Source organism: Poecilia latipinna, unplaced genomic scaffold, assembly GCF_001443285.1.
Source record: "Poecilia latipinna isolate Pla-1442-1.1 unplaced genomic scaffold, P_latipinna-1.0 Scaffold2, whole genome shotgun sequence".
NCBI lineage: Eukaryota > Metazoa > Chordata > Actinopteri > Cyprinodontiformes > Poeciliidae > Poecilia > Poecilia latipinna.
This window is the reverse complement of record NW_015112618.1, coordinates 406,457-424,879: the sequence shown is the minus strand read 5'-3', so window position 1 is coordinate 424,879 and position 18,423 is coordinate 406,457. Positions and strand designations below refer to the sequence as shown.

The window sequence follows — 18,423 nt, the reverse complement described above, 5'->3', positions numbered from 1 at the left end:
GGTGTGAAGGGAGGGTTTTTAAAATTATTTTAAATAAAATGGAAAAAAAAAAAAAAAAAAAAAAAAACACATTTCCCTTTCTACCAAATCTTACAGCTGAATACATGAGAGCTGGGTTTGTGTGTGCTATTATTGACTAGAGATCTTTAAAGTTTATTTCAGTAATGTAAGTGAAATTACACAGAGGATTCTTCAAAAATAAATCTTTGGGGTCATTCGGAGAGTTTGTTCCTCTCACTGTGGATGAATCTCAGTCCAAATCTGCCTTGAATCTGGCATTTCAGTCTGTCTGGCGTGATGTTTTTAGAAAATCCAACACCCAGTACAGCTGGATCTGCACTTGATTCAGCAATTTGAAGACTGTCAGAAAACAAGAAACACATGGTTGTTTGAAATATTAAAACAAGGTCATTAACATAGATTGAGGCAAGATTACTTTGAGTGGTATTTTTTTCTTAGAGGATATAAAGACCAGTCTTTTCTGTAAGAAACCCCTCTGCATTAACGGCTGTGCTCCTTTAAGGGGATGGAAAAATGGGAATTTAGGCTGCCACAGATGATGGATGGATGCTGTGGTGTAGATGAGGTGAGATGTGAGACGTTTGCTCCCTTTTCCTTTTTCATCCCTTCTGGGGCCAAACGAAGACGAAGGAGAGTCACGTTTGAACTGGTTGCCTTTGTTATTCGTCCTGTTTGAGGCGAGGTTCAGTTGTCACTTAGACGTCTGGGACAAATCCATTAGCTCTGCAGTATCTTGACTCCTGAAGGCGTCACCTTCGTCTGTGTCACTCTGCAGGCGAGCAATGGAGACGGACACAAATAAACTCAGACGCACAGAGAGAAATGTAGCAAGAGTCAATAAAAATATCTCAGAACAAACATAACTCGGATCCAAGAGTTGAGAAGAGGAGTTCCTGGTAAGCATACAGTCAGACACAATGCTTTACTAGCGCGTAAATACTCTTTAACCACACATTTTGTTGAATTTTACTGGGACTTCATTTGCTAGGACAACACAAATTAGCTAATAATTTTGAAACGAAGGGAAAATGATACATGGGTATTGAATTTGTTACAAAATGTGTGATCTGCATACCTTGAATTTGATACTATACACAAAATCCAGTGGCATGCTCCATCTACTGAAGCAAATCATCTTTGTGACTCTACGTCTGGCTTTAAAAAAAAAAAGATGTAGAATTTTCTCCAACATTTTGACAGAAATGTTCAAAACAAAATCTGTTATAATCTAAACTGTAGTACCTCTTTTGAAAAAGGGCACCACCCCAGTCTGCCAATCTAGGTGAACTGCCCCTGAAGTCCATGCAATAGTGCAAAGTCTTCTTGCTTTATTTTTTACCATGACAATTTTTCATAAACTCAGTCTTTGTAAAATACATGGGATTATATTTTCAAGCTATTTGGCCAACTTTTTGCAGATGATTATAAGATCTTAAGTTGTAAGTGATATTGGGTCATAGTGTGGGAATTTTTTTCTGGCTTGACAAAACAACAGGACATGAAATAGATGCATTGCATCTGCAGCAAGGCATGCATTTTTCCCAACAGAGTACAATCCACATTAAAATCAAGACAAGCTTAACTAGTTAGTATGATAGCACTTACAGAGACCAAGGGGACAGTGATAAATTCTTAGATGCCATATTAAGCTGTTAGGGACCGACTATATAGCCTATAGTTTGCTTATAAATCACAGCTGTACAAATGCCAGACCAAATACAATCATTTTCTCAACAGAGGAAATAGTCCTCCCTCAGTAGTTAACCCTTCTTGCATGATGTTAAAATAAATATGAAATGCCAACAGCCGAGGAAACAACAAGGTATTCCTTGAGTTTAAATAAACCTAACCTTTTGTCCTGTTGCTACCTCTTTGTGGAAGTCTGCTACTATGATGATAATGAATAGGATAGAAGTCATTTAAGAACAAACAAGGGAGTTATTGGAGACATAAAACGGAAATTCTCACCATTGCGGTTCATATTCTCCACTTCCTCAAGAACACTAGTTTTTACTTCTTGTGTTGAAAGATTTAGTAGAAGGAATGTGTTGCACTGCTCGGTAATAAGTATGTTGTTAAGGGGAGGCGGTATGACCCTGGATCACTTTAACTTCACTGTGGATCAGTCACTGACTGTGGCTTGGTTAGAAAACTGAGCCACATCAAAAAATAAGTAAAACATCTGATTTCATAATGTGTGTGCATTTTTTCAATAGGCACGACATATCAAACTTTTTTCTAGTAATTACAACTTCAACATTACATATTCATGAAATTAAATTATATGAAGACACAGGTTGGATAAATACTCATTTATTTACTTGTTCATTTTCATTCACTTATGCAGAATAGTGCTCTGGATTTTCAATCCAGTGGTCCTGTAAGTCCCATTCAGGTGGTACTCAAAGAAGAATAAAACAAATACTCAAGTACTACCTGAGCCCGAAAGCTGGACTTGTAGAGTCATGTGTTATAGCACATTGTTTGGCTGTTAGGACATTTATGTAGGAGAGTCAGGGTATTCCACTAACATTAATTGCAGTGTGTCACAAAATTTAGTATCGTTTTTGATGTTTTCAGTTATAACGCTCTTCATTGTGGTAACACAAGAGAAAACTTTTCAGATCCACATTATTTATCTGTTCTCCCTGTTTGGTGAGAAGTCACAGTTTTCCCATATGTATTTGTGTAAAGCTCTACAAAAATATACAAACACTAATAACTTTATCTGATTGTCATCTGGTTCTGGGCTTTTGAACTTAGGGTCAGAGGTCATTCTAGGGGTAATAGACACAATAAGTCCTTTTCTAACTGGTAATTTCAAAGAGTTTTTGTAGTTCTCTTGAAATTGAATCCACTTGACCTGAAAGGGAACTTCTGGGCTGTTGATGAATCAACTACTAAATTAGACAAAAGCAATAGATTATCAACTCAAACCACTATTAGTAGATTGATAAAATGACTGCATACTCTGCAATTTCTTCTTATCCATTATGCATGCACATGCTATTGACAGAGCAGTCCATGTGAAGCAGGAGAACTCCTTTTCTGTTGTCTGTTCAATGAAAACAGTCAGTATAATCAAGAAGTATCTGATAATTCAGTCACTTAAATTACTTAAACTGGAGCATCACGTTGGAGGCATGATTATCAAAAATACTTTTTTACCCCAAATGACTTTGCTAGTAACAAATGTTTTTTTTGTTTTTTTTCCCAGTAATTCTCAGCATAATTTAATTTGCTTTGCCTTTGAAACAACAGAAAAAAGGAAAATAAGAATAAATCACAGCAATAATTAAATTATCCCAAAACATTTGCAGGCTGATTAATACTTGTACACTTACAATGGTTCAACTGTTTCCTCACTGTACAGACTAATGTTTTACAAGGCACTGTATCTTCTGACATCTTCCTATATGCTCTTGGTTTGTCTGATACTGAGGCTGCACAAAGACGTAGACTTTCTATCCTGTCAACGATAAGATTTTTCTTTACTTGTGCTTCACAACACAGCGTGTTATCTTGCCTGTCATGACCACACTGTCTAGTGTTTTTCTTTTTGGAGTGTAGGTCTGATACGGCGTGTTGAGGTAATCACAATACAGTCGTTTCAGTGATTGATACTTCCCGCAAAGCCTTCTGGGATGGCATGTTTTCACAGAAGGAAAAGGGTGAACAGTTCTGTTTCTCCAAATGAAAAACAAATGGAGCTGGATGGAAAATTGCGGAGGGATGGAAAGGGATCACTAGTTTTGTGGTTCCATGTCAACCACAAGGTCACATACCAGGAATCAGGATCCCCCACAGTAGAACGTGCATTTCGCCTTGACGGCAGGACATTGTTATGCTGTCGGTGTTGCTGTAACTGTGGAAAGTGGCCAGTTAAAAATGCTTTACTTGCAAATGTGCCCTCGACATTTACAGCGCCACTTAGGTCTTTATTTAATACAGTTAAAGTAATATAAAATTCAGGATGATTGAAACTGTGTATGACATACCAAGAATGCATGACATCCAATAATGCAAAAGAGCATGTGATTTTAGGTCTAAAACCTAATCAGAATAGCATGCCGTCCTGTGGCATTTTTCATTGTACCCCAGAGACATCAGACCAATTACCTCATTAAGTAATGTGTCTGCCTAAGTGAACTGGTCTGGTGAGCTGGAGACAGGCAGAGCGAGTGAGAGAATAGGAGGCAGTCAGAAAGAGCGGAGTGCCCGGAACAAGTCTATGTCGGATAATGAGTAAGCTATGGGCCCGTTTTTAAACAATCCAAAACATTGTTCAATAGCTACCAGATGGCTTTGTGAAAATTTGCAAGTAGGGAACTTGATGAGCTCCAAGTGTACAATGTACACTCTTTTCTTAACGTAAACTGTGATATTGATAATAGGCTGAAACCTTTATTCCCGCAAAGCACTTAACAAACTAGGTGTGATACAACAACAACAAACAGCAGCATCAAGTACTTCAAATGATTGAAGTGGTTTTCAAACTATAGCACAAGTAATTTATTACTCTTTGGAAATCAAAGCAAGTTGTTGACCTGTTACAGGTATTAAGATCACACAATTTTCATTATACTGTTACTGCTGTTCAAATAAGTTCTTTGTAATAAGACGCAAGAGCAGGCGCCTGGAGTGACTGTGGATTTTCCTGCTGGATGGAGCATTACAATGCTTCCCCTCCCTCACCTGTCAATGACACAAAGTCCTGATCTTCTGTACAATAAGCATGTTTACTGGAGAACTAAAGCTTCTCAACTAAAGTAAAAGTTTGCTATTTTTAGTGAATATGTAAAATAAGAAAGATGCAATAAAAACATTAAAAGTTTAATAATATTATTTTGCAGCATGAACATTTGTTGCTATTCCCATTTTTGAAAAATATGGCTTACCTTATGCTTCTTTCAAAGTTTGATGTAAATATCAATAAACATTTTTACTCAATCGTGTTTGTACGTCAGGATAATCTCATACTGGACCTGCCTGGTCTGCTGGGTTCTCTTTTATAGAAAATATTTTAAAACAATTTGAATAATGAACTGAGCTTGACTGCACTGCTTGATAACTACAATCAACTGGAATTCATGAAGGATTGGATTGAAATTACTTTTTAGTAAAGTGCCTTAAAATGACGTGCTATGAATCAGTGCTTGATATATTAACTGAGTTGAATTGCCTATAGTCTATACAGAGGCCACACACCTCTGTTCTGCATTTGAATCTGTTATTTTAGGAAAATAGCAGAGGTGCATTCTTTGCACAGTCAAAAAATGTACAATCCTTCGCTAAAATATACGAGGTAGATGGAAAATAAAATGACAAAAATAAGAAAGGGACCAGCTGCAACACATTAAACGTATTCTTTATGAGACAGAATGTGACTCAGACAGTCCATAAGCTGTGATAGATGCCATTTGGACAAAGAGGTTAAGCAGCTCTGCTGCAGACGGATATTTGTTTGAATCTAATTGTATTTATGTTAAAATATTTTTATGTGATTATCTGTTATCGCTTCAACTCACTATGTGAGTAATATGAATACAGCAGTCAGACAGACAACATACTGTTGCTAACATGAAGGATTTTTCTAAAAAGTAAGAATACTGGACTTCTTTCTGTAAGTTGTATATAATTGAATCAAGCTTCAGTCTAAATGTTTAATTGTCTTTCTCACTCACGTAATTAATAACGTATTGGGGATCATGTTTACTTCATTGTTGGTTCTCTTTCCCACTGATGTTGGCTGGGATATAACAGACAGTACAGACTGTACTGTAGCTGCAGTAATGGTGGGGCTAACTGGTTCAACTTGCTCCATTGTACATAAATTTGTCGCCTGGTGATCATTGTTGACAGTTGTGGTGGATGAAGCTGTTATTTTTCAGGTCCTGCAAGAAAGAAAATCCGATCTTGTCATTTTAACTACCACTGGGCCCCCTTCCCAAGCCTTTTTTGAGCTGATTAAATATAAACAAATGCAATATTCTTACATCTGGCTCAAAGGCTTTGTTGCAGTTCTACAGAAGATAAGTTCAAACCTCTTAAAACCAATTATCAATACAAACTATAGATAGATAGATAGATAGATAGATAGATAGATAGATAGATAGCACATAGTTTGTTGTAAGGATAAACTGCATCTAGTTAAATTAAGATTTGAAATGAATAAGCATAGTAGTTTCAGAGCGGGCCTCCATGCAACATGAGTTTGAATGATTTTAAAGAAAATCTACTGACACCTTTTTTTGTGACTCTAGTGGCCTTTATTTGACAGAAAGGTGGGTAATGAGAGAAGGGGGAAGACATGCAGCAAAGGTCGCCAAGGCTGGGAATTGAACCTGCAACAGCTGTGTTGAGGACTAAGACCTTCATGTGTGGGTTGTGCTTAACCCCTGTGCCACCACTGCACACCCCTATTGACACCTTGTTGAATATATCTTTGAGAGTTTAAAATGAAGCATTGTTTTAATTGTTTCTTTGTTGTGTTGATGGAGTCAGCTTGTAACATCTTCATCAGGCTGGTTGATAAACATTTGGTTACTTAAACACAGAACATGAAGTTGACGCAGCTTTTTAGCCCTAAATTAAAGGTTTATTTCATAGTTTCTATCAAGGGTGAACGAGATCGTTTTAGACTGAAGACAGATCCTATCAAACACAGTTTGAGGTTAATAAAATCTTTATTTTGTTGGCGAAACACAAAAGCGGATGCTGTCAATGCTTCTTTGGCATGAGCGTCCTTGGAAGTAGATCATAAATACCTTAACATATGAGCTAATTAAACCTGTCCTGTAATATTTAGACTAGATTGTTTGAAACACAGTTTATGATTTGTGAAAATATTTACTTGCTCATTATTCCTATTTTGTGTATTGTTGCGTCTTATAAGTTGTACACAGCTATGCCTGTAGATTTAATGTTTTACATAATTTCTGGTTCTAAAACACTCCAGTAGGTAGATAAAATCACCTCAAGTGCCACCCAAATGTCCCCCTCTCTTTAAAATACATTGCCTTAGAAGAGAGTTTGTTTTTAGCTATGCGCTTTTAAAAGCATTGAAGCATTAACAGTATTAAGGGGTAACTTCCACTTTTTTGTTTTTGGTGTGTGTATGCAAGTACGCCTGTGGTACCGGGATCAGAGCTTGTCTAAGGCAACAAAAAACTCAGAAGGATGAGGTCATAAGTCAGAAAAGGGCTGGGAGATCTCTTGGGTGTCCCATATATGTCAGCAGGGGTCCTGTAAACCCAACACTTTGCTGATGGATCCCCACTCCAGCGGAGAAAATGTTTAAAAGGAAGTGCTGAGTTGTTGATGGAGAGCCTGGCACATAACTGACAAATCTTCTCAACAAAAGTGTCCACACCTGAACAGCAAAGATAAACAGCATGATATGTATATTTTTGTCTTGAAGTTTCTTCAAATCAAGGTTGAAGGTAAAAATCCCGCATTGCTGCAGTCATTTTGATCAGACATATGGACCTCTTAAACTGCATTTAATTACCCAGAGTGCTCGCCCCGTCGTCTCGTCACAGTAACTGCTACGTGGCGCTCCAATTGCTCCTGGCTGCCATGCAGGCGGTTTCCAGGAGTCTGCCCTCAGCCTTGTGTTGCAAACAAAAGTCAAATGCACCAATTAATCTGCCAGAAGAATGGAACGGAGATGGAGATTGTTTTGCTTGAGTCAAAATAAACACACTTCCCTTCCTTTTTGCATTGCACAGATTACAGTTAATGGAAACAGGTTTTTAACATTTTTGACTATGTCAACAGAATAAATATGCACATTTTCTAGATGGAGATCATGTGCATTACACGCTGGCAAGATAATATAAAGCAAAGCCTGTTTATAGTCTAAGCCTTGAGCTCTTTTCTGGCATTATCAACTGCAGACAAAGTGAGGGGAAGACAGACTTTTGAGAATGAGCTGGTCACAGATGGAGAGGATTGTATCTTCAAAGGGACAGAAACAAGGTTTGGTATGAAGCAAAAACACTTTTACGAGATCGGTGTGTTTTAAATCATATCCTAAGTAGGTAGAGCAGAAGAATTTACTGCTTTAAAAATACAAAAGAGATGAATAGAGGAGATATGAAGCACGCGTTAGAGAAACATTCCTTGTTCTCCTCAGGTGGGAGTCGTAGTCCTGAGCATTTCATTAGCTGCCTTTCCACTGTTCTGTACCGTGTCCCAATAAAACCAGAGGCCATTTGGTTTCAGTCTGTGGAAGCTATTCTGACGTAGGCAGCTGCTGCTTTAATGGACAAGGCATTTTGTCGACCCGTATTGTTGAACTCCTGAACCTAAACTCATACAATCTGCAGATGACAATGAAGGAAAATTTGCTGATACAATTTTTTGTGGAGCAAAAGAACATGTGGCAACTGCAAAAAGCCAGAGGAAAATGGATCAAAGCCTCTAGAGGTCAGGATCAATGATGAGCAATTTTTAATATGTCTTATTCAGCATATGGTGTCCGTGCATGCAAGTAACTAGAAAAGCAGAGTTGAGCTTTGACACTCGAAAACAATGTTTACTTAAAGCAATATATTTTACATAGCAGGCATTCTTTTATTTCTCATTAATTATTTCCAAGTTCTGCAAACCTAAAACATATACCAGTAAGCATAACATTATTACCACCGACAGGTTAAGTGAATTATATTTAAACTTTTAATCACTCCACTTGTTAGAAGAGGGTATATGGTATTGCTGAATATAATAGCACACAGTGCTCTAAAAGTATTGCTCCTTTAGAAGATTTTTAAAGCATCACTGCTTTAAAATCTCTGAAACAAAACCAAAAAAAACAACGTATGATCTTTGCCCTTCACTTTTGCACTCAACTCTCCTGACTTTTGAGGAAACTGTAGATAATTTCCTCAGCTTTTCTTGTGTTTCCCGACTGCTGCATCTCCAGCAGACCCATTCTTACCGCTTCTTCTCGCTGACCTCTCTGCTTTCAGTGTAATTGCCTCATAGCTGGATGGGCCACTGTTTCTGAATCAGACGATGTCTCTCAGCAGCATGTGATAACAGTGAGAAGGCCCCTTACTCCCTGACCACCACAAACTCCTTTTGATGAACATGTTAATGTCGGTGGCAAAGGAAGTACTTTAGCCATCTGTTAAGGAAATAAGGTCTCTGTTACTCAGTTTCACAAAGCTCTGGTTTTTATTTCCACTGGGAGAAAAAAATTTGAGCTTTCATACTGCACCTTTTAGCAGCACTGCATGGATCCAGAATCTGGCTTCGTAAAGTGGAGTCTGCTAAGTACAGATGTCAAGATTCTCATCCCAGTTTTTTGTGATCAAAAACATCAAAGTCTGCATCCAATTTTAAAAGCATGTTTTTCTTTTGGATCAGCGGAGCATTTACCAAGCTGGAGAATCCCTCCCAGTTCTCTGACCAAATGCATTTTCATTGAAAAACTATAACATGATTTCAATAATTACATTTAAGTGATGCGATTGAGGTAATTAGCAAAGTAGATAGAATAGGGCAACATACTGCCTTATGAACTGTATAAAACAAAAAGTCTGATCTAAAGCAAAAGTTGGCAAAGCAGCAACAGATATCTATAAAGCAGGAAACAGATGTTTGCAAGAAACTCATTTTGATCCAAGTTGAAAGCCAAAACACTCATTTCCGATCTTTTGTTTTTGAGGGCAAATAAAACTGTCATCCAGCTATCCAGGACTTAATCAACTGAGCACCGATCTTTAAGTCACATTTGTATGAGCAATGAACAGAAAAAGACAGGTTGATGGATGCACAGGCGCTGAGTCATGAAGTGCACGTGCAGGAAGGGAATTTAGCATTTCTGGCTCCTGGGTTGCCCCTAAGCCGTGGTGATGACGGACAGGACGGTGCATGATAGATGAAGATGTACGACTGATGCACCAACAGATTAGTGGTTTGTAGTACCTCATGTTCTGGTGTAATCAATACCATTCATCTAGTCTTTTATGTCCTCACTGAACGGTCAGACCTACCATCTCTGCATCACAATGACATCTAAGTAAAAACACAAACAAAAGATCAATTTCAATTTCATTCCTCTTGGTTTTTCCATTGCTATCAGAGAGGACTGCTTGAAAAGTTGGCTACTTCCTTTCAAGATGTCAACCTTAAATCTTTGTTAAGGTTGTACAGGTACAGCCCTAATGGCTGGTAAAGTCTCTGTAGACCACACACGTCCTGGACACATATTGTCTATTAAACATTTACCTTCAGATTGGTACTACAGAATACTATTTGCAAAAAATGGCCTACACATAGACAGTTTCTCCCCCTAGCTATCTCTGATGAACACGAGTATTTTGCAGCCTGTGTAGGGTAGTGAGGGGCTCTGCTACGAAACAAATTAAGCATATTTTCTGTGCCATAACCTGCATTTCTTTTTTCTGTTATTGATGTAGCAAAATGGCTCTACATACACATGCATGCACATACTGTTCATTTTATCCTTTATTTTGTTTGTTTCTAAAGTTTATATATCCATGCTTAATGTTTAAATTTCTTGTTTGTGCACACAGTTTGGCCTGATAGGATCAAAATAGACATTAGGAACCACGGATTCCCAGCAGAATGTTGTCCAACACATTGCATTGTATCTTTAGCACAACCCTCTGTGCAAAGCAAAAGAAAACATATCACATCCAACATTGGAACACCGCTTCATGGTCCAGACAGTGAATAGGGGTCAACATGGGCAATTTGTCTGATCAGTTCAATCGATCAATCAATCAATCAGTTCAATCAATCAATCAAGTTTTTTTGTATAGCACATTTCAGCAACAAGGCAGTTCAAAGTAATTTACATCACAAAAGCACACACACACACACACACACACACACACACACACACACAAAAAAACAACAACAACTGAAACATTACAGTTGCCTTGCAGTCTTGTGTCTATAAACTATGGTTCAGGGATTAGCTCGTCTGTTGGACCAAACTGCATGGGATAGTCCTTGCTCTCCACACGCATCCTTGAGCTTTGGCCTCTATTGACCCTCACACTAGGTCCCCACTGACCTATGTGGACAGGGAACATGCCTTAGGACCTACAGTGTTGGAGATCATCTGACCCATTTATCCATCCACCAAAATTTGCGCTTGTAAACCATAATTTCTGATGACAAATTGTTTACCTGGTGAATTATATGAATCCTCCCTACAAACAGACCCCATAATACATAATCATTGTTATTCCCACCGCCTGTTAATGCTCATATTGTTATGGAGACATCCATTTTATATCTTTGCACGTGCCCATGGTATGTTAATTTAAATCCTTCAATTTGATAAGATTAGATTATTGCCAATTGTTTGTTGGCGATAAAATGTTGACAAAAAAAAAAATGGAGTCAGTCATATTTGGCAAGCATCAGTCTCCTGCATAAACTTCACCCACACAATTTAGCAGACCAGAATTACTGAATACAAACACAAAATTAATTAGAAGCTTAAGTCTTTCAGCTTCTTCATAAATTGCTATCAGAATGGACAGAAGTATTTGGGTATAAAAAGAAAAGTGAAGTTTTCTGTTACATGATGAAAATCTTCCAGAACTGATGTCCTCATCAAAAAATGTACTTTGTGAGCTGTTAGTCTAACGTGGCTCCATCCATCATGTTTTTCCAAGAGCTGCAGGATGAGCTCAATCTGCACTCACAAAAATATGAATGAAGTACACAAAGACATGTTAGTTAGCATAACCAATTAGACTGCCCAACTCTTTATGATGTGTTTGACTTTGTTGTCAATTGTTGCAGTTGCGAAAGGCAAAAATACTTACATCTGGCAGCAATGACAGGTAAAAGAAGAATAAAGCAGTCTTCCACCGTCAGCACTTAATGGGAATAAATGGCTTACCTGAGCCAACTAACAACAAACCACATCCTGCTAAAAGCACCCAAAGGCTACCTGTCAGTCTTAGACCTTAAACAAGCTTTAGTGAACATCTCACAGCAAAAAGAAAATGTTTATGTTGTGAAAGTTTCATTGCTCTGTTGGCAGAAATAAGGAGAAGAAAAGAGAAATATCTTTTAGGTAGACAATTCATGCCTAGATGATGGGTGGGAATTAAAGACATGGCTTACAGTATAGGAGTAATTTCACATAGCTAACATGTGAGTCAGTATTTCCTGGCATGACTTCACCTACTTTCGTCAAAGTAGGCAAGTCATTCTATTTACTTGAAGAGAGATTAGCAAAGTACAAGCACTAATTAATATCACATGGTGGCAAGGCTTGGCCATTGGGGTTTGGATGTGCCATGTTTAGGCAATGACAAAGTGAAACATCTTGCAATGTTTTGTGGTGTGGGAAAATTTTCCGCCAACAACTCTACCCTAGCAAAAATGATCAGCTTTTCTGCCTAAAATTTCCACAAAACGGCAAATGTAAAAAACGGAAAATGGGTGACATGAAAAAGGCAATTTGTTCTCATCTACCATACTCTGCAACTACTTCTCATTCATAGGTACCAGCTAAGGTTTTTTTCACCATTTTCTGAGTCTTTTATTACTTGATTTTTTATTTATTTATTTATTTTTTTATCCAAGGCTGATGTGATGATTTGAAGTTTTTAAAATTAGTATAGAGTAGGCATGGACTAACATTTTGAAGCTTTGAGGTAATTTATTGTAAATGTAGCCTGATTTATTTTTTTTTAATCGAAAACTGAAATAGGTAAAATTGATCCTATTACTGCTATTTTAAATTATTACAGTAATAGAAAAAAATTATTGTAGTTTTTAAAAAAAACTTTTTAAGCAGCAAGTCATTTGAGTCTTTTGATGCACACCACTGTACAATTAATTAAACACTATTATTATTGTGTGTGTGTCCTATGTCTTCTTGTGTTGTGATGGACTGGTGGCTGTCTGAAGTGTACCCAATACTTCCCCAAACCCCTATTACAGTGCACAGACAGGCATGTATAGACAATGAGTGGATAGATATTTCAGATTTAAGTAAACCTGAATTAAAACAATGAACTGGGACAAATGTATTATACCCACCAGTCCAGCCACCAGCTTTTTCTTTTTGGTTTTTGCTGTGTTGGTCGGTACATGTCCAATCTTAGAAAAAGGTTGCAGAAAGAGAGAGAGAGAGAGAGAAGAAGAAGAAAAAAACAAGGGGTGAGCTACATTGCGAGAAGAGTGCCTGATAAAGAGATTGAGAAATATTGGATTTTCAAGAGAATCTGATGTATGAATGTGTTTGATTATAAAAAAGGGTGGAGTGGAAACTGGGATAACGATTTGGGGGAGGAGGAACGTATAGGGGAGAGATGCAGAAGGATAAGAGTGTGAGAAGGGGGGTCTGAATGGAAGGAAAGGGCAAACAAAGAGAGAAAGTCCTCCACAGGAGAGAGGGGGAGCTGGAGTACTGTGACTGAGGCAATATTCACACCGGAGCTCAAACTGCCCCAGTTTTTATTTCTTTTCTTTGCCTCTAAGAATGATGTGACAGTTTTATATTAGTTGTGAACTATAAATTGTTAATGCCAAAAGACATCTGTTAATGTTTAGTGATACAAAAATAGCTTTTATTTGGTTTGGGAAACTGTTGCTATGCAGAAGCCGTGATGTGTTTCAAACCAGTAGTATTCCTTCGGACAGCAACGGAGAAAATGAATGTGGGAGTTTTCAGCTGAATGAAACACTGGCAAGGAAAACCAGTACTTGCCCAAATTACATTATGTTCCACCAAACACAAATCTCAAATAGAGTTGAAGCTATATATTTAGGTACCTAGTACACAAAAACGCATGAGCTTTTCTCTCATTGTTTTACATTAAATCAAACTGAGCCTTTGTTGTAGTAGGTTAGTTGGGATTATTAAAATTATTTCCATTTTAAAACTACCAGAAAATGAAGCATTTTAAAAGATTAACATAGATTGCCACAGAGTTTGGTAGCATTTTTAGATAGTATAAATTGGATTAAATGTTTTGTATAATTTTCCACCAACTTCTTATAGCAATATATTGCTATGTTTTGGCCCATTGCTTCTAAAATAAACTGTTGAGAGTCAGGTTGATGGGCCACCCTGACCCTACACACCTAATCTACAGCATCAGCTCTGCCCACAGATTTTCTGTAGGCGCTTTTCCACTTGCCAGCCTCTAACCGGTACGGTCGTGGTCCGCCTCGGCAAGATTTGTTTTTCATTAGCAAATCTGGTGCGGTTCAGCCCGGCTGTTCTCAGATTTTAGTACCTGATCAGGGTATGGCACTGAAACCATCCGATTGACATCTGACCTCATTCATTGACTGGCTCGTGATTTACGTCCCTGAAAATTCCAAACAACATTTAGTGTTAAAATATCTGCCAGAGAAGGCTACATTGAGGGAAGATCTCTTGCTTGAACTCCAATAGTGCTCTGGGAAGTTAGGATTTTGGTAATTTTTTTGAAAGATACAAATGAGTGCAGTGTTTTGATTTTGATAAGAAGTCCTTCTGTCTTATCACAGCCTTTTCCTGCAAAAATGAGATACACCAAAATTGATGGATTGCAGTTAATTTAAGCTTAAGAGTGTTAAGCCACTCTTCTTGCTTTTCACATGTGTGTAAGATTAATGATAGCTTCCCACCTCCAACGTGGAATACATAATTTGTCAAGCAATTCATGCTCCACTAATTTTCTGACAATGTTATTCAGGGCAAATTGATTAAGAAGCCATAAGAACAAGTACAGGATGTTTTGTGCTAATGCTAAAACTATTTCAGACTCAGAGGATAAATTTTAAGTTTGACGCAAATAACAAAAAATAGGAATTCCTACTCATTTGGCATTTCACCATTTTGACTTAGAGTATATATATATATATATATATATATATATATATATATATATATATATATATATATATAGAGGGCATCTCAAGAATATGACCTCTTAGGTGTTGTGATTGCGTGGGAGAGCCCAGATAACTCAGTGTTAATCCATCTGAGAGTCATCTGTGCTTTTCTTTCAATAACCTTTGACCTTTCTCAAGCTTTCTGGTCCCAAATCCACTGTTGTTGACGAACTGAGGAGGGGAAGGCAGGAGAGGGAGAGAATAGTCATTTTCCTCTGGATGTTTCCTGTTTTTTTGAGAGTTCATTTCTAAGCTTCAAGGTCTCAAAGGGCGTTTTTCACAAACACGGGATGGTGATCACACTATTCCTTTCCGACTAACCACTAAAACTTAACTACAATAATAGTCACAAAAGGTGTTGCAAATTATTGTTTAGTCGCCCGACCCAAACAATACTTAATTCACTTTTAAAGCTTAGGTTCTCCTGTATGCAACAAAACAAAGTATTTGCCTGCAATCACAAGTGTTTGTTTTGAAAGGTAAGACCACTGCGAATTTGAAACCTATACACTCATTCTAAGGGAGCTTTTGGGATAAATAAAAACGAACAAGAAGATAATTGAGTGTTAAGCATGGTGGATATTTACCAATAGAACCCAGATGCCTTAAAAATGACCTTTTTTGACACTTTGAAAGGAGTAGGAGAAGTTGGGAAAGATGAAATCCTGTCTAGAGTCACATCAGGAAGGAAAGGGAGCGGAGAGGTTGGTATTTGGAGTCTTGAACCTTGACAACCCATCACCAATACTCCTGACCCATGTTTATTTTGTGCATTAAGACAAAAGCGGAAGGAGATTTGATAAGGAGCTAGAAGGGATAGGAAGGAATAGAAAGAACAAGAATATAAATGTGTAACACAATGTCAGTTTTTGACATAAACAAAATAAGAGTCAGGTAACTTTGATAAACATATGTTTTTTTTACATATTTGGTAAAATTATCACCATGTCCTGCTAGTATAATGCGAGACAAATAACCTCTGACAAAAGCAAACTCCTCTGCCTTCACCCTGTGGTCCTAGTGCAACAGAGAGTGAAGGTGTGAGCAGCGCATAATAGAGCATGATTGACATTGCTAAAACACACCTCCTGGCACTGATTGGTTGTTTTTGACTGGAAACGGGCATTTCTGAAAATGGCAGTAGGACCAAAGTGAAGAGGAAGAGGAGCTTGATTTTGTCATGCATTATGTGTCTCATATTATACTCTCAGAAGATACTGACAGTTGTAACAGATATGTAAACATATTTTTAAAATGTACCCACTGCAGCAGCAAGATAGCACTCAATGTAAATCCGAAATAGGCCACAACCCTTTTTCTTGTAGAAATTATTTAGCTTATTAGCTAAAGACTACTTTTTATCCCTAAAACTATAGAACATACTATTAATTCTATGCAGTAAAATACACTGCATACTTTTCCCAGAAAGTAGTTGTCCATGCATGAACTCAAAATAACGATGAATATTTTTGTTCCCCTTTTACAGCATCTAATCTTTACTTTTCACAGAAAGTCAGTTTGTGAGCTTATCATCTTGATGAACAAAAGGCGATTGTGGACCACCCCAGCTCTTGTGAGCTCTCCTTCTGAGCCATGGTCTCTTAAACAAATAAACGCACAGTGATTTAATGATGATTGGCTTTGGGATCTCTTCCACCTCTTTTATCACACAATCAGACATTCAATGAAGTGCTTATTGAGTGTAGCGTGCAAATGAGAATTATTATCCTGTCTCAATGTGGTATGTCCACCAAGTTCTTAAGAACATTTTGCAAGTAAATAATGACATTCTGTATCGCTTAAACGGTCTTACACAGGCAAATGTAAAATACTATTTTTACAACCACGAGCTTTAAAGGTATGTGTGTGGACATACAGTAAAGGAAACTATAATATCGGCATTCTTACACTGAATGTAAGATTTCTTTAAGAGTGGCTTAACACGCTTAAGCTTAAATTAACTGCAATCCATAAATTCTGGTGTCTCATTTTTAGATGAATGTTTTATTTTCTCTCATAGTATTCAAATCTATTCTTAACATGTTATAAGAAATAAAGAAATCATTAAGCAAGTAAAACATCAAAAACTGCCTTCAAAATAAATGTATGTTTCCGATATGCTTCGTTGATAACATTTATAATGACATCAATGTTGTGTTTTACAACACAAATCATTTCAGCACTTTGCCATTTGCAAAAGGGATTGAGAACAATTTAGATTTTTTGATTATTTTTAACTAAAACAAAATTCCACCAGCTATTTATTTTCCACTAAAAGATTACGACCGAAAGAAATGCAGGATCCTCCAAAATGAGCAGGCAGTTTAATAAAGATGGATGCATGACTTCATGTCCCTCAACACTGATGATTTTTCTTGTTGATTTTTGCCCGCCACTTGGGAATACATACAGCATGTATTTCAGCACATCTTTGAGACTAACACTTGTAGCGCAGCAAATTGAACTAAAGGACCCACTCCAAACTGTTTACTTAAATTAATCATCGCCCAGGCTTCAAAGTTTGTCCTGTTAATACTTAGATGGATGTATATTCACAACACTAGGGAGAAGTGGCGGACATCTCAAAGAGGCTCTGTTTATGGCTGAAGAACAGCCTCTGCTGAAGGTCCTGTGTTTTCAACAGTGTCGCTGCACAACAGATGCATTATTCACTGGTGGCTGCATTTGCAATTCTCATTCATTTTGAATATAAAATGTAATCAGTTATTTTAAATAGTGTATCCAGTAACTAATTTCCTTAGGTTGAAGTGGATATTTCAATATTAAAATACTCTGAATATGTGCAGTGATAAACAAATGTTACCTGTGGTAAACATGGAAACGTCACATAAAAATCTACATCTTAAAAAGAAAGATCTGAATATTTGAAGGCTCGGAGGTTTTTTCCAGACATTAGAGACTAAATAGCTTACATGCTGCAGGTAAATATCTTAGGATAGGATATAAGTTCCATTCAAGATTCTTTTCCACCAGGACTAAAACAGATGCAATCCGGCAGAACTTTATCTAAACCCAGGTAAGACAGTAGGGCTGTTGGGAACTAAAAGCAAGGCTTTGTTGTAGGAGGACGCTAAACATTTTTTTATTAACTGAATAGCCCTAGCATTTTGTTTTGATCATCTCCAAGTTTGTACTCCTCTGCATTTCGTAACTCCTTCCAACTTTAATTTACAACAACAGTTTTGAAATTTGATTTGATTTAATATGAAGTTTATATGAAATATAACTATATTCTTAGCACATACATAGCCTTTAGGGTAATTTCTGCTTCAGTCTTGAACCACATCTTCTAAGTCCAAGTGCTAAGTGATATTTCTTTAAAATTTAAGCCCACAAGCCACATATCAATATGCTAATGGTGAGTTTATGTCAAAAACAATTAGGTTTTAAGTTGTTTGGGGGTGACGGGTGACAGAAGCAGAGCGTGTAATCAAAGCATGGGGAAGGGTGATTTATGTCGGCCAGGAGAACCTCAACCCAGACAGGAAGTGGATA

The 18,423-nt window shown here is 37.4% G+C and overlaps 1 long non-coding RNA gene across 3 annotated transcripts in view; it reads right to left on the bottom strand.

The window, feature by feature from the left end:
- Positions 1–18,423, bottom strand: part of LOC106952137 (uncharacterized) — a 136,065-nt gene that overhangs the window by 48,350 nt on the left and 69,292 nt on the right. For 2 of the 3 annotated variants that reach the window (XR_001425926.1, XR_001425943.1), the window contains one exon: positions 239–790. The exons of the other annotated variant lie outside the window; for it this stretch is intronic. This is a non-coding gene — a long non-coding RNA (uncharacterized LOC106952137). The remainder of the gene's footprint in view (positions 1–238; positions 791–18,423) is intronic. 3 annotated transcript variants of the gene reach the window in all.